This window comes from Triturus cristatus, chromosome 1_2 (assembly GCF_964204655.1).
Source record: "Triturus cristatus chromosome 1_2, aTriCri1.1, whole genome shotgun sequence".
NCBI classification, from domain to species: domain Eukaryota; kingdom Metazoa; phylum Chordata; class Amphibia; order Caudata; family Salamandridae; genus Triturus; species Triturus cristatus.
In genome coordinates, this window is record NC_140580.1 from 827,940,666 (window position 1) to 827,954,947 (window position 14,282).

General features: G+C 52.4%; 1 protein-coding gene across 4 annotated transcripts in view; it reads left to right on the plus strand.

Moving 5' to 3' along the window:
* Positions 1–14,282, plus strand: part of ESPN (espin) — an 888,237-nt gene that overhangs the window by 147,851 nt on the left and 726,104 nt on the right. The gene's annotated exons all lie outside the window — the stretch shown is intronic.

Here is a 14,282-nt window from a genome sequence, read left to right on the forward strand (position 1 = left end):
GTTTTGTTCCTACCTGTTTTCTCATGTATTATACTCTAATGTTCAATTTGATCCTGGATCAGGATATGTAAAAACTAAATAAATAAAAAAGGGTTAGGGTCAGGACTTGGATGTGGTCGGAATTACATTGATATCAATGCAAGCAATTTTGTAAATGTTAAAGAATATTTTGTCATTCTTTGTTATTGGTTTGTAATTATTGTCAGTCTAATGTAAAATGAAACGTTGATGTACCATTTGTGGTTTTGGTTATGTGATTCTCCAGTACTTGTAGTCTACGATCATTTTTTTCCTGTTTTCAGTGTGCTTTTTTTGTGACAAGTGTGTTTTTTCGCTAGTGTCTATCTTACTTTTGGAAATCAGTGTTTATGAGTGATTGTACAGCTCAAAGAACCTTAAAGAAATGCATAAAACTACACCATTCCAGTGTTTTCAAAAAAGTTTAATTTTATTGCATCACTTGTGCAACATCATACTGCAGGATATACATGCTGTTGTGTCTATCAGTAGTTCGTGCAATGAGCTTTTTGTAGACTGTGCTTACCTCATTCTCTTAATGTTTTGTATCGAGATATTTATGCTGCTCAGCCTGTATCTCACTATGCTCTTCTGTTTCATACTCACAGCCCTCGGTTTTGCACACCCTCCACTCACATGCTCAGTGTGTTTCACACTTTCAGGACTCTGGCTGGTTTAGAGGATAAATAGATGGTTTACAATTTTGGGGCTGATTATGAGTTGGCTGTCCTACAGCGGGCAACCATGACAGAGCCCCGCTGTAAGGCTACCAAACCCGAAGTCAGACCACCCGCCGGATTACGACTTAATCCTGTGCAGACGGTCCTGCTGCAGCGGTCCCACGGCGGTGACTTTCTAAGGCTCAAAGGACAGCCATAGGAAGGCAGCACTGTGGGAGCGCAGCAGCATATTCCTGCACAGGGAGAAAAGGTGTCGTGCATTTCTTCCTGTGCAGGAACTGGGGGTGCAAACATGCAGTAGGGCACAACATGTGCCCCAGTGCATGCTTCCCCCTCTACAGAGGTGACAGGGGGCAGTAAGGGCCCCATAAGTAGCCTCCCCTCCACCCTTTCCATGGTATACTCACCGCCGTGGATAGGGTCACAGTGAGGCAACTTCTAATACGATCAGCGATGCCGCACTGGCACCGCCAGCATATTGCGGCCTTTGACCGCTGCGCCACTGCAGCGGAACCCATGAACCCCGGCAGTTCCAGCGGTCCTGTGGTGATCCGACCACCAAACTTAAAATACGCCGGTTGAACTGCCGGTGTGGTAGCACCGCCACCATGGGTTCGGCGGTCACTCGCAATTAGGCTCTTTGTTATTTTCAAATATTGCTGAGTAACCAATGCACATGCAGAGTTCATTCACGTAATGTGTACTAAATATTAGGAAATGTGTAGGGGTGGTTGAAGACGCCACAGTGTAATTCCTTTGTGAAATTATTAACCTGAAAGACACGAGAGCAATCTGTGCCATTAATTTCTTGTATACCTCAGACCTGATTCTTTCCGCACGCTGTCCACTGCTATATTGCATGTGCCTACATAACAGCAGCGCTCCCAATATGTGTATAGTAATAGGTGACAAGTGACTCTACTGTGAAGTGTGACACCGTTGGCCAATTCTGACTACTTGGAAGTTATGAATATTATATTACACTGTTTTGGAATGCTGGAAGGATTGTTAGTCTGCAAATGCTTTTGCTTTGTGCATGGTGCTAACACATCTCATAAGTAACTGTCACACCACCAAGTGCAGTGGCAAGTGTCTTAATAAGGATATAGGCTTGTGATGAAAGGTTCATGAGAAATCAGTCATTTCGTAGAACAGTGATAGCATAAAAACATTGAGAAAAGATCACATGTGATTTAATCCTTCCAAATTCTATGAAAAAAACGCTTTGATCCATTTGAAAAACCTGCACCTCTGTGCACGAAGCAAAGGATTGTAGAATCAATAGGAAAACCAAAAACCCTGCTCTTGCCTTTTAGGACAAAGGCATATTGTGCTGAGCTGGCAAAAAAATATAAAAATATGATTACTTCTCTCACACTTTCTCTGTTTCTCTGTCAAATACACAAACGTTACCCTCTCTCTCTTTCAGTCTCTCTTAGGTTATTTGGATACTCATCTAGTGTGTTTCAAGAGCATCCCTAAGTGCCTGCTATTCTGTTTTGGGGATGGAATTCTCGATAATGTAGGAGGGCAGGGCAATCTATGCCTATGAGTGTCTCTCCATTTGTACTGAAGAGCGCTATTTCCCTATTTGTGAGGTTTTACTGGTGCTTATCGGTTTCAAATGAAAGCAGAAAACCCAATCTGGGGTGAACATTTTACCTGCTGAACATCAGATCTGTGGTTAGACCCTTACGCAGAAATTTGACTGCATATCCGATTTTTGCATAATTAATGTTCTGGGAACGTGACCTTGGGCTTCATTAAGGGCCCGATGGAGCATGAGTGCCGGAATAAACTGACAAGTCATCTTCCCTACAAAATACCTGTTTTCTATGCTCCATCAGAGGTGGGGAATCTGCTGATTGTGCGCCAGTTAAACATCTGATGTTGCTCAAAGTAACAGTGGCTGATCTCCCACTTGGCTGCTGATTTGTGCATCAGGTGGTCTGCCCTACTTAGGGTTAACTTCACATTGCAGATTTCCCTGCCAGGATCACCCATGGAAAATAGAATAACCTCTATGAGCAGAAAGAAGCCCCCTTTGGTTTTTGATAAACAAGTTTTTATTGTTTTTTTGCAACAAAAACAGTGAGCCTTTCAGACCAACAATATACAGTAGTCCCATCTGGGAATCATTCCCCCTCTCAGCCCCCCCCCCGGACCACCCCCCCCCCGCCCCCACCCCGCCCCACCAGATCACACCACATTTCCTAACCATTTCCCCCACACCCTACGATATTTTTTGTGGCAGCCCCGAGCTTGGTAAAGAGTCCGCTCCTGCGCCGCACACCAGTCCACTCCCGCGCTCCACCTGGTCAGACTGGGCGGCTGCGGCTGTTTCCAGGCTGCCGCAATGTCCCGCTTTGCCACCATTAGCGCTGTCGTAAGGAACAATTTTTCAGCGCGGGTGCCGTCCAGGCCATCAGTGATACCCAATAGGATGTGTTTGGGGTCGTGTGGCACCTCCCACCCCAGGACATCCGTCAAGTCAGTTTCAATGCTACGCCAGTACCCCTCCAGTTCCGGGCATGACCATACCATATGGATGAAGTCGGCCTGGTCAAAGCTACAGCGAGGGCAGGCTGCGTCGGTGGAAAGACCCGCACGGCGCATGCGCGCTGGTGTAAGGTATGCCGTATGCAGATAATAGATTTGAATGAGCCTCAGCTTGGCGGAGGCCGTCACCAGCCTGGGGGCCATAAGGGCGTCCCGCCAGTCGATCTCGTCCAAGGGACCCACCCATTCCTCCCATCGCTCCTTCAGACCCTCCTGGGGCACAGGGGTATTGTTAACAAGGGAACGATATATTCTGGATATGCCTCCCTTTCCTAGGTTACCCATCAGAACCTGAGCCTCTGGGGGGCTATGGTCCGGCAGCCGGATGTCCAGCGGGGTGTGTACCCGTATGGCGTGTCGCAATTGGAGGTATCTATAGAATTGGGACGAGTGGAGAGAAAAGCGCGCCTGCAGTTCTGAGTATGAGCACATGCGCCCCCCTCGCCACACGTCCCCCAGCTGGGAGATACCGAGCAAATCCCACGGTCCGAAGCCCTCCAGCCCCACAACCTCCCGCAACCATGTCCCATGCCAGAGAGGGGTGGCGCGCGTCAATGTTCTGGTCCATCCGGTGTGGCGGAGCGCAGCCCGCCAAGCCAGGAAAACCGCCCTAGTGATGTCGGGGCAGGAGGTGGGAACCGGGGCGCCGTACATGCGGTCCTGAACGCTGGAGAGACCCAGGGCTTCCAATTCCACCCTGTAGGCCGGATCGGACCATCCCCCCCCAAACCAGTCGTGGATGACCAGGAGCCGGGTGGCCAGGTAATAAAGGTAGAGGTTGGTCATACCAAGCCCCCCATCAAAGGTGGGGAGGCGGCAGATCGGCAAGGCCAGCCTCGGCCTTCCACCACCCCAGAGGAACCTGGTGGCCATCCCGTCCAACTCGCGAAACCACGACCTCGGAAAGGACACCGGGGTGTTCTGCAATACATACAGAAACCGAGGGAGGATCATCATTTTGTAGAGCGCCACGCGCCCCAGCGGGTTCAGCGGGAGCGAGTGCCACCGAGTGAGGTCTGCTTTGGCTTTTTTGACTAAAGGGGCCACGTTGAGTGCCCAGCTCAATTCCGGGAGGAGGGAGACCCAGATGCCCAGGTATTTGAAGGACAGTCGGCAGGGGGGAATCGTGGTCTGCCAATCGAAGCATTCGCGGGAGGGATGAAGAGGCACGAGGACCGACTTGTGCGAGTTGAGGCAGAGGCCAGAGGCGCGGGCAAAGCGGCCCAAAATGTGGAGAGCCCGAGGACCCGAGCGCGCTGGGTCACCAAGGTACAGCAGGACATCGTCCGCATAGAGGGCGATCCTGTCCTCCTCGAGGCCCGGCCACTCCCATCCCCGAATGAGAGGATCCGCTCTGATTAGGGCGGCAAGGGGCTCCATTGCGAGCGCGAAAAGGAGGGGTGAGAGCGGGCACCCCTGCCGCGTGCCCTGGCCGATCCGGAACGCTCCTGACAGTGCCCCATTAACCAACACTCTGGCGCGAGGGCGCGCATACAGAACCCGCACCATCCCAACAAACTTGGGACCAAAACCCATATGAGCCAAGACGTCGAACAGGTAGGGCCACCCCACCGAATCGAAGGCTTTCTCAAAGTCAGCCAGCAGGAGAGTGAGGTATGGAGATAGGCGGTGGCGGTGCGCCAGAGCCACATGGAGGCGGCGGAGGCAATGGCGAGTGCCTCGATCCGGCATGAAGCCACATTGGTCCGGGTGCACCAAACGCGACAGGAAGGGCCGGAGCCGCTGGGCTAGGACCGCGGCATATAGTTTGATATCGGTATTGATCAGAGAGATCGGCCGGTAGGCCGAACTGTCACTGGGCGGCGGAATGGATTTAGGCAGGACCACAATTGTGGCAATGTCGGCCTCTGGGGGGAAGGAGCCTCTCTCAACCGCCTCCGCGTACAGGGCACCCAGCCGTGGAACCAAGTGCTCCTTGTAGGTGGCGTAAAACTCCTGCGGGAACCCGTACGGGCCGGGGGTCTTCCCGGCGGACGTGCGCCCTATCGCGTCTCCGATCTCCTCAGGGGAGATGGGAGCCTCCAGGCTCTCCCAATCACTCGGCCCCAGCCGGGGAAGGCTTAGGGCACCAGCGGCGAGCAAGGAAGCCAAAGACAGATCCGATGCCCGTGCCCGGTAGAGTTGTGAGTAGTACTGAGCGAAAGCGTCCGCTATAGCCACGGATGAAGACTGAAGCGCGCCACCCGAGTCGGTCACCGCCGGGATGATGCGTGATGCCCTGGGGTACGTGGCCAGCCGGTGCAGAAGCGCCCCGTTTTTGTCGCCCCAGCCGTATACCCGCGCCACCGATGATTGCCAAAGAAGTTTAGCTGCGTCAAGCGACCGCTGTCGAATCTCCTCACGCAGGAGCCGTAGCTGCCGGGTCTCGGCCGGGTCGGCAGAGTCAGAGACGGATTGCTCCAGGCGCAGCGCCTGAGCCTCGCAGGCTGTGAGCTGCTGCAGCTGCGCCAGGCGGTGTTTCATCACCTGTGCCTTAGCAACCCCCCTAACCGTGGCCTTACAAGCCTCCCAGAGGGTGCCCGCCGAGGAGACCGATCCGTCGTTGTCGCCAAAATAGAGTGCCAGCGCGGTCCCCACTTCCTTACGGAGCGTCTTGTCCTGCAGGAACCACGCATTAAAACGCCACATTTGGCGAGCACCGTAAGGCGGGGGGCCCAAACCCAGCAAAAGCGGAGAATGGTCGGATATCCCCCGGGGAAGGATGCGGACGTCTTGGATACCCAGACAGTCGGCCGAGGGGACAAAGATCGCGTCGATGCGTGCCTGAGTGTGGTGGGCGGCCGAGGTGTGGGTATACTGTCGCGTGCGTGGGTGCCAGAGCCGCCACACATCACAGAGGCCCTGTGCCTCTGCCCACCCGGCCAGCTGCTTCGCCCGCGCCGCGCGGGAGTCCGAGACCGGACCCGAAGAGTCGAGGTGCGGGGCCGAGACGGCGTTAAAATCTCCTCCGAGAACAACAGTACCAGGTGGAAAAGCCGCTAGCCAGGACGTGGTCAGAGATAAGGCCGAGGACAGCCCCGTGGACGGCACGTAAAGTGACAGGAGGCTGAGTGGCCGGCCCTCGAGCATGCCGCTAATCGCAACCCCCCTCCCCTGGGAGTCATGGACCACTCGGGCCAACACAAAAGGGAAGGAACGGCGCAGGAGGACCGCAACCCCCCGCGACCCGCGCGAGAACCCGGAGTGCCACACCCGGTCGAATCCGAAGCGCGCCAAAAAGGGACAGTTTTCTCCGAGGAGGTGGGTTTCCTGAAGCAGGAGCACGTCCGCACCCGCGCGCTGGGCGTATTTGAGGACAGCAGTGCGCTTAAGCCGGTCCAGCAGGCCGTTCACATTCCAGGACAGGATGCGCACCTGGGCTTTGGGGGCTAAATCAGCCATGGCAGCAGTGGGAATGGAGCGCGCCGGGGAGAGGGCAGGCGGGGGGCACCGGGGGGATACCCTTGAACCCGGGTGTCAGCAAAGGGGGCACGGAGCGTGCAGGCCCCTGAAGGACCATGGAGCCCCCACCGGGGGAAGCGAGCGGACGGTGGCGGAGGGTGAGCGGCAGTAGAGCGCGCAAATGGAGCTGAGTGAAGGGACGCGACGCCTCGCGCCGCGCAGCGCTGTGTGAAAGGCTCAGTAAATAACAGTGCAAACCCAAACAAAACAGTCTCGCGAAGAGAAACCCCAAACAAACCCCCAACCCCAACCCCCCACCCCCCACCCTACACTTCAAAACCAGAAGCATCTGTCGCCCGAACGGAACCAACAGTCACAAGACCCCAAGCTCAGGTGCTCGGGTATAAAGAGCGTAGTGGACCCCTCCTGAAGTACGGATTACATTGTGCGGACCTGGGCTGGCACTGGGGAGCGCAAGAATGTGGAGCCCCCTACCCCCGCCCTCGGGCAAGGCTGTTACCTTCCCCGCAACTGCAAGAAACAAAGAAAAAAGTCATATAGCTGGACTGCGAGAAAGGTCTGATGAGTCAATGTGCGTGTTGAGGGGGGTCGGAGATCCGGTCGGCCCAGGTGATGCTCGGCGCCGGGATCCCCCGGCCGCCCGGGAGGAGGCTTCAGAAGAGGCGGAGGAGTCTCTCATCGGTCTGCCAGAAGCGCTCACAGACCGGGCCTTGAGGACCGCGGCACCTCGCCGCTGCCGGGAGCGTGTGCGCTTCCCGCGCCGCGGCCGCTGGGACCCAGCCACAACGGGGCACCCGGGCCTTGCAACGGGCGGCCCTCCGCCCGGCTGCCGCAGAGGCCGCTCCTCGGTAATCCATGTCCAGGCCGCCCTGGGGGTGTCAAAGAACAGCGTCTTACCCTGAAAGACAAGACGGAGGCGGGCCGGGAACTGGAGCTGGTACTGAAGGCCCAGGGAGCGCAGCTGCTGCTTCACCTCCGTGTATGAACGGCGCTGCTCCTGGACCTCCCGGGTGTAGTCTGGGAAAATCATAATGGTGTGATTGTCATAGGCCAGTTTGCCGCTCACCCGAGCCTCCCGCAGAATGGCATCTCTGTCCCTGAAGTTAAGGATCCGAAGAATAAAGGGGCGCGGGGGGCCCCCACCGGAGGCTTGGACGCCAGCGACCGGTGCGCCCTCTCCACCACGAACCAGGTTGACAAGCTGCCCGCCGGCATCCAGGATTTAAACCAGGCCTCCAGGAAGTCGTCGGCCCGGCCCGACTCGACCCCCTCCGGGAAGCCCACCAAGCGAAGGTTATTGCGGCGGGCGCGATTTTCGGCATCCTCCGCCCGCCTGTGTAGTTCCTTGGAGTGGGTCGTGAGCTCCCGGACCTGGTCTTGTAATTGATGGATGTCATCCTCCGTCGCGGAGATCCGCGATTCGGCCTCCGTGATGCGGGCCGTGGCGTTGCGGAGATCCTGCCTCAGAAGCGCAACATCTATCTTCACCTCCCCGACCATCCCCTCCAACGAGGTGCGAGAGGCATCGATCGCGTGTAGGATGGTGGCCAAGTCTTTGTTGGGGGCGGGCGCCTCCCCTCCGCCGGCACCCGGGGGGTCCGGTGTCGTGAAGCGGTCAATCTTAGTTTGGTGGGATGTTGCCAGCTGCTTAGGGCCTTTGTCCTTGCCCATGGTGGATCAGCGCGTCGCGCCCTCCGGGGCCGGGCGAGCACCGCTCCGCGTCCCGTGCAGTCCCAGAAGGAGGCCCCGGGCAAGCTGCAGGGCCAGTCCAGCAGCTCGGAGCACCGCTACTGCCCCCGCTCCCGGGACGCAGAGGTCACAGGGCGCCCCCTTCCAGCCCACCGCAGCCCCGTGGGCCACCTCGCCAGGCAGGGGGGACGAGGGGCAATGGGCAGAGGGGCCCCCTCGGCAGCAGCCCCCCAGCAGTCGGCACCAGGCGGAACCAGTTCAGCGTCGCCCCCCCGTCAGGTCGCCGCCGCGGGCACCGGAGCGCGATGTGCGGGGGCCTTCCAGAAGATCCGGGGGGGGGCCGAGCCTCCACGGGGGACCTCGCCAGCAGCAATCACCACCATACGCTCGTAGCAGGGGGGCTGGGGGGGGCAGAGGAAGGCAGTCCTTCGGAGGATGCACCGGTTCACAGGCCAGGGTGCGACAATATGGCGGGTGGCGGCAATCACTGATCCGGGCCCAGCCCCACGAGCTCCCACTACTGCTCGGGCCGAACCGCCCGCCGATCAGGGCCCCGCGGCCGGGGAAGGTCCGGGGAGGCGCTGGGGATCTGTCGCGCCCCCCCCCCCCACTCACCCGCGGTGTGTCACAGGCCGATATGCCTCTCCGCGGGCTTCTCCCGCCTCCGGACAGCCGCCAGCAGACAGAGGCCTGCGCCCCTCGTGTAGCGCCGCGGGCGCTCGTAGCAGGCGCCGCCGGCCGAGGAACCGGCCGAGTGCGCGCCCCCGCCGCGGTGACTCTTGCAGGCGGCAAAGCTCAGTCCCCAAGGCTCGGAGGCAGCCAAAAGTCGCAGCGAGGGTAGGGCTACAACTCCGCAGCAAGTGGCAGGAAGCGGATTGCAGCCAGGACGGCAGCAACGGAGGAAGAACGGATGTGAGGGGTCAGGTAGCACGGAGCTCTACCTCGGCGCGGCCATCTTGGCTAGCGCCACCTAGCGCTCCCCCCCTTTGGTTTTTGTAATGAGTAAATCCCCTCTCTGGAAGTTTGTTTCTGAAAAGAACAAAAACAAATGCCTACCCAGTATTCCAGTATTGTATTCCAATGAAAATGTTTCTGCTATGTTTGCAGAAGCTCTTTCATCACAGGATCCTAAATGGTCTCCTAGAACGTTTGGACAGTATAGAGTTTTACAGCTAATATATATGTGAGAAATGCAGGTTGGAGGGTTTCTGGGCAATTAGAAGTTGCTGGCCCCCAATTATGCAGACTGAGATGTTTTGGGCTCATGTACTGAGGACTTCCAAACAAGAAATTAAGTACCCCTTTTAGCACTTGCCTCTCGTGGTAGCAAGGTAGAGCAGTTCAAGGATTACGTAGGGATTATCTGTGGGCCCAGAGACACAGAACTCAGCAATGTAACACATAACAATCAATAACCCCTTAAATGATAGAAACTTGGCGTTCAGGATGTGAACATTGTATCCGCTTCATTAAGGTGAAAACACTCCTGGTGTTTGCACTAGAATTATTGTTTTTCTGAACAAGAAATTAAAAACACGAGGGAAGAGCTTTCCTCATGTCCTGACGTGTTTTTAAAACTTTGACAATCAGTGCGCTCAGCATGCTGACATCACAATGTGGAAGTGAAAGCAGTCAGCACCTAATGGAGAAATTGGGGACTGTTGGAAGTAGCCATTTTGTGTATTCCCACACGTTCTTGAACTTTCCCTCAGAGAGGTATAAGGAACATTGGTGATGTAAGCCAAAAGATTAAGGATTGCAGTGCATTCTGAGTAAGAAATCATAGTGGAATCCATGCAAGTCTCACCACCTTGAACTTTAGTGGGTTATCTAGTTATCTGAAATGTCTGGTAATAAAAGGTTTCCGTTGAGGTGGCCGAGCCTGTATCCAAATACTGTTACTACCCACTTTGTCAGTACAGGCCAATTTTCGAGTTAAAGTTTTGATGTCACATTTTGGGTTTTTTCCTCTCACCATCGATAGGTCCAGCCACATAAGTGGGGTACCATTTTTAGCAGGAGCAGTGTGTCAGTGGTAGAAATGTTGTGTGGATCTCCACAATTTGCAAAATGTTTCCTCACAGAAATGTGAGGGCAATGTCAATTTTTGTCAAAGTTTGAGGTAGGCACGGCATTCTGGGTAAGAAAATGTAATGAAATTACAGACATGTGTGGGTTTTTATTAGGTTTTTTCTGTGTGGCATCAATCCTGGGTCTAATACTGCATCAACACACATTGCAAAAACTGGTCCATTTTGAGGGAGAAAATGTGATACCTTCATGTTGTGTTTTGGGGCTTATCCTGTTGCAAGCAATAGGAACAGTCACAGATGTGCCGTACCATTTTTATTGAGAGAACTGTTCAAACAAACTGGGCGCTCGAAATTATGCGTATCCCCACAGATTTCAGACTTTCCTTTACACATATGTGACGAAAAGACATAATTGTAGAAATAGTTTGATGTTTGCAGAGCGTTCTGGGTAAGAAAAGGTAGTGGGATCCATATAAGCCCCACCACATTGGACTGTCCGGGATGTCTCATTGTCAGAAATGTCTGGGTTTGGTGGGTTTATCTTGGTGACTGCTAAGCCAGAGCGCAAATACAACCACTACCTAAACCACCAGTGTGGGTCAATTATCAAGGCAAAGGTTTGAAACCTCATCAATGCGTTTGGAGGCCTTTCCTGTCACAGATGATAGGTCCAAGCAAACAACTTCTGTACCGTGTTTATCGGGAGAAGTGAAGGAACACAGAATAGTAGAACATTTGTTATTCATCATTACATTTCTGTCCAATTTTTGCTTAAAAATGCAAGATACTGTCCAAGAAACAACACATTATGCAAAATTACCTGTGAATCACATGGTAGAATGGGTAACCCCAAATTCAGAGTCATACAAAAAAACACTGCTCCTGATCTCATTATCATGGGCACATTTCAAAACTGCTGAGGTTTCCGTCATACTCATTCATTCGATTTTACTGCATGAATTGCTGCAAGGTGTTACACAATGAAATAGCATTGTAAGCTTGGCTCTGGGTATTGCATGTTTTTGGTCAACCGACATACACTATATCCCTGTGATCGTAAAGATCTGAGTCGAGAACAAGGAACAAGGGAAACCCTACTCACATGGAACGAGGGTAAGTATTTTATACACAGAAACAGCGGTTCCTGTGGGACAATAACAAGGAATGTGATACTAATATGCGCAATCGCAATGCAGATAAGGGTTACGTCGATATCGGAAGGAGAAAAATCATATACAACTCAATGTTAAGTAATAGTTATTTATGTAAATGTAAATACAATTTTTCGACACAACAGTGTAAGAGTGTCCCCAGTGAACATGGAACCTAAAACAATTGTGGCGACATATTAGGGACATGCACCATTGGTTTCCAACATTTGTAAAATTCGACCATTAGAGGAAATGAATAATCACAACAGCGTCCTGATATAATAATAGGAGCTGGGGAAATGGTTCACTTTGCTTTTGTCTACGGCGTTTCGACCCCTAGTGCAATGAGAGGTCTCTTCAGGACCTATTGAGATAGGGACATCTGAGAGTAAGAATATTATGTCAGCGTGAAGAACGTACACCTCAGGGAAGTGATAGTGTGACAAAGGGAGGGTATTTTACTCAAATGGGACCCAGCTGGGCACTCACAGAGGGGAAGGGAAGCTGACAGTGACAGCTGCACAGGTGGCAGGATAAGGGGATGAAAAAATGATGGGACTACAACAATCCGTGTGGTGCAGTCTGGCCAAAGGAGCAGGAAGTCAGTTGTTCCGCCCTCTGTTCATGGATCTGTAAATTAATGGCACTTGCGAATACGTCGATACGTGTATCTGCCTGGTGAGGCCTGAGAACGGGAACGATGGGCGGCTGCTACGCGTTTGTACACAACTGCTTGAGTCCATCTGCACGCGGACTCAAGCAGTTCTGTACAAACGTGTGTTTGGTGGATTTTTGTTGTTTTGGTCTTGTTTTGTTTTGATAAAGATTTCCTATTTTTCTAAACTGGTGTGGTGTCCATTTATAGTGTTTTCACTTTGTCGCTGTATGTGTGCACACATGCTTTACACACTGCCTCTTGAGATAAGCCTGCCTGCTCGTGCGAAGCTACCAAGGGGGTGAGCAGGAGTTTTCTAAGGGCGTAACTCCCTTTCCCTGACTAGAAGCAAGGGTCCCTATTTGGACAAAGGTGCAAACCATTGCCAGCTAGAGACCCCCATTTCTAACATCAACACTCTCCTGTTTCCAAGAGGGAGGTGGAGAGCTAGTGCCACTAGCTCTGGAGATCAAATCCACCAAAGGACTTGATGTACAAGACCATAGTGTCCCTTCTCCCCAGACATTGGCTCATCCATATCGTGAGTCCATCCTTCTTTTTTCATAGGTCTTCTATTCTCAAAGGCTCCTTCCTTGTGTGAGATTTAAAAATGATGGTGGAGAGTTCTAAAAGTTGGGAGTCCCTACCCAGACTAAAGATGCCACATCACCCTGCAACTTCTGACTCCTGACTGACACTTCCATGGCACAACCCCCACTCTGTCCAAACCCCTATTCCGAATTATGGATTTCTCCAAATGGGCAGCGTGAAGGAACTCTGTCTGAGACAAACTCTTCTCCCACAGATTTGGCTTATCCCCTCCAAGTTTCCGAGAGAATCCCTGTGGTGACTGGTGCCCGTCGTCTGCCTGCCCTGCTTTTGTCGACTATGGGAGCATCCTGTGTCAGATTGACAAAGAGAGACAGATAATCGCCTTAGTGAGATTTCTTCCCATCCTCTTTGTCTCCAAGTGCAGGGTTAATCCCGCCATATAGATCTTTTGTTCAGCTGGAGGCTCTGAACCGCTAGAGGGCCCCAAAGTAATTACATGTACTCATCAGGGTAGCTGAAGGCATGATGTCCATTCGGCAGCCTGAAGAAACTATTTCCAATATAAAAATACAAAAATAAATACATCAAGAATGATACTGACAGTGAGTATGCACTCGGGGCCACGAAATTATTAGGGAAGGGCTCTTCAGTTGCTTTCCTACATCGTGTCCATCTAACGTTTTGTTTTAGGGATATTTTACCCGAAATGTAAGAACAGTTTGAACACTACACACTCTACACTTAAGCCAAGCAAACGGGGGCATTTCTTCTTCACAATTGAAAAATAGGGCCTTATTAAACCATAGCCAATTTAATCTGAGTCTTGTCAATGGCAGTGTTACCTGTGCACAGATAATGGGCTGAATCAAACAAGTAGCTCATCACTCGGCTTCTACATGTGTCCACACACTTGTGAACCTGTGTCGCATACAGCCTGAGTACCCCAGCTGTACACAGTAGCTGACCTATATTTAAACAGAAACTTAAGTTGCGTGAGGCTCCATTTTGGAGACGCGCTCGTAGGAGATCTCCAAAAACCAGAACGTCCTCAAAAACATAAAGCATGGGGTTTGTTACTGGTCAGAAACTGATTTTTTACAATATGCACATGGGAAGTATTTTGTTGTATATCTCTGCAAGGGGCAAGCTGACAGTCTCCAATTATGGCAGGGGCCACATGTTTTTAGTAATGGCATTAGACTCAGTGCAAGCAGCATAACAATAGTCATGTCCCTCTATACTTGACTATTTGGAGTATGAAACTTAAAAAAGGAAAACATGCAGAGATAATAAACACAGAGTTTCGCATAACGTCAGATACGTGCAACATACAAAGTGAACATCCATAAATCAATATGAACATATTTAAAGTCCTATTAAAAGAAACTAGTTGCACAGCTTGTTTTCTGTGGTTCTGAAAGACTCTATAATAACACATTTTTCAAAGTGTACTGTTATCAAGACAGAGAGAAATTTGACATATCATTCAAACATTATTGGCAGATAATCAGTTGCTGGTCCT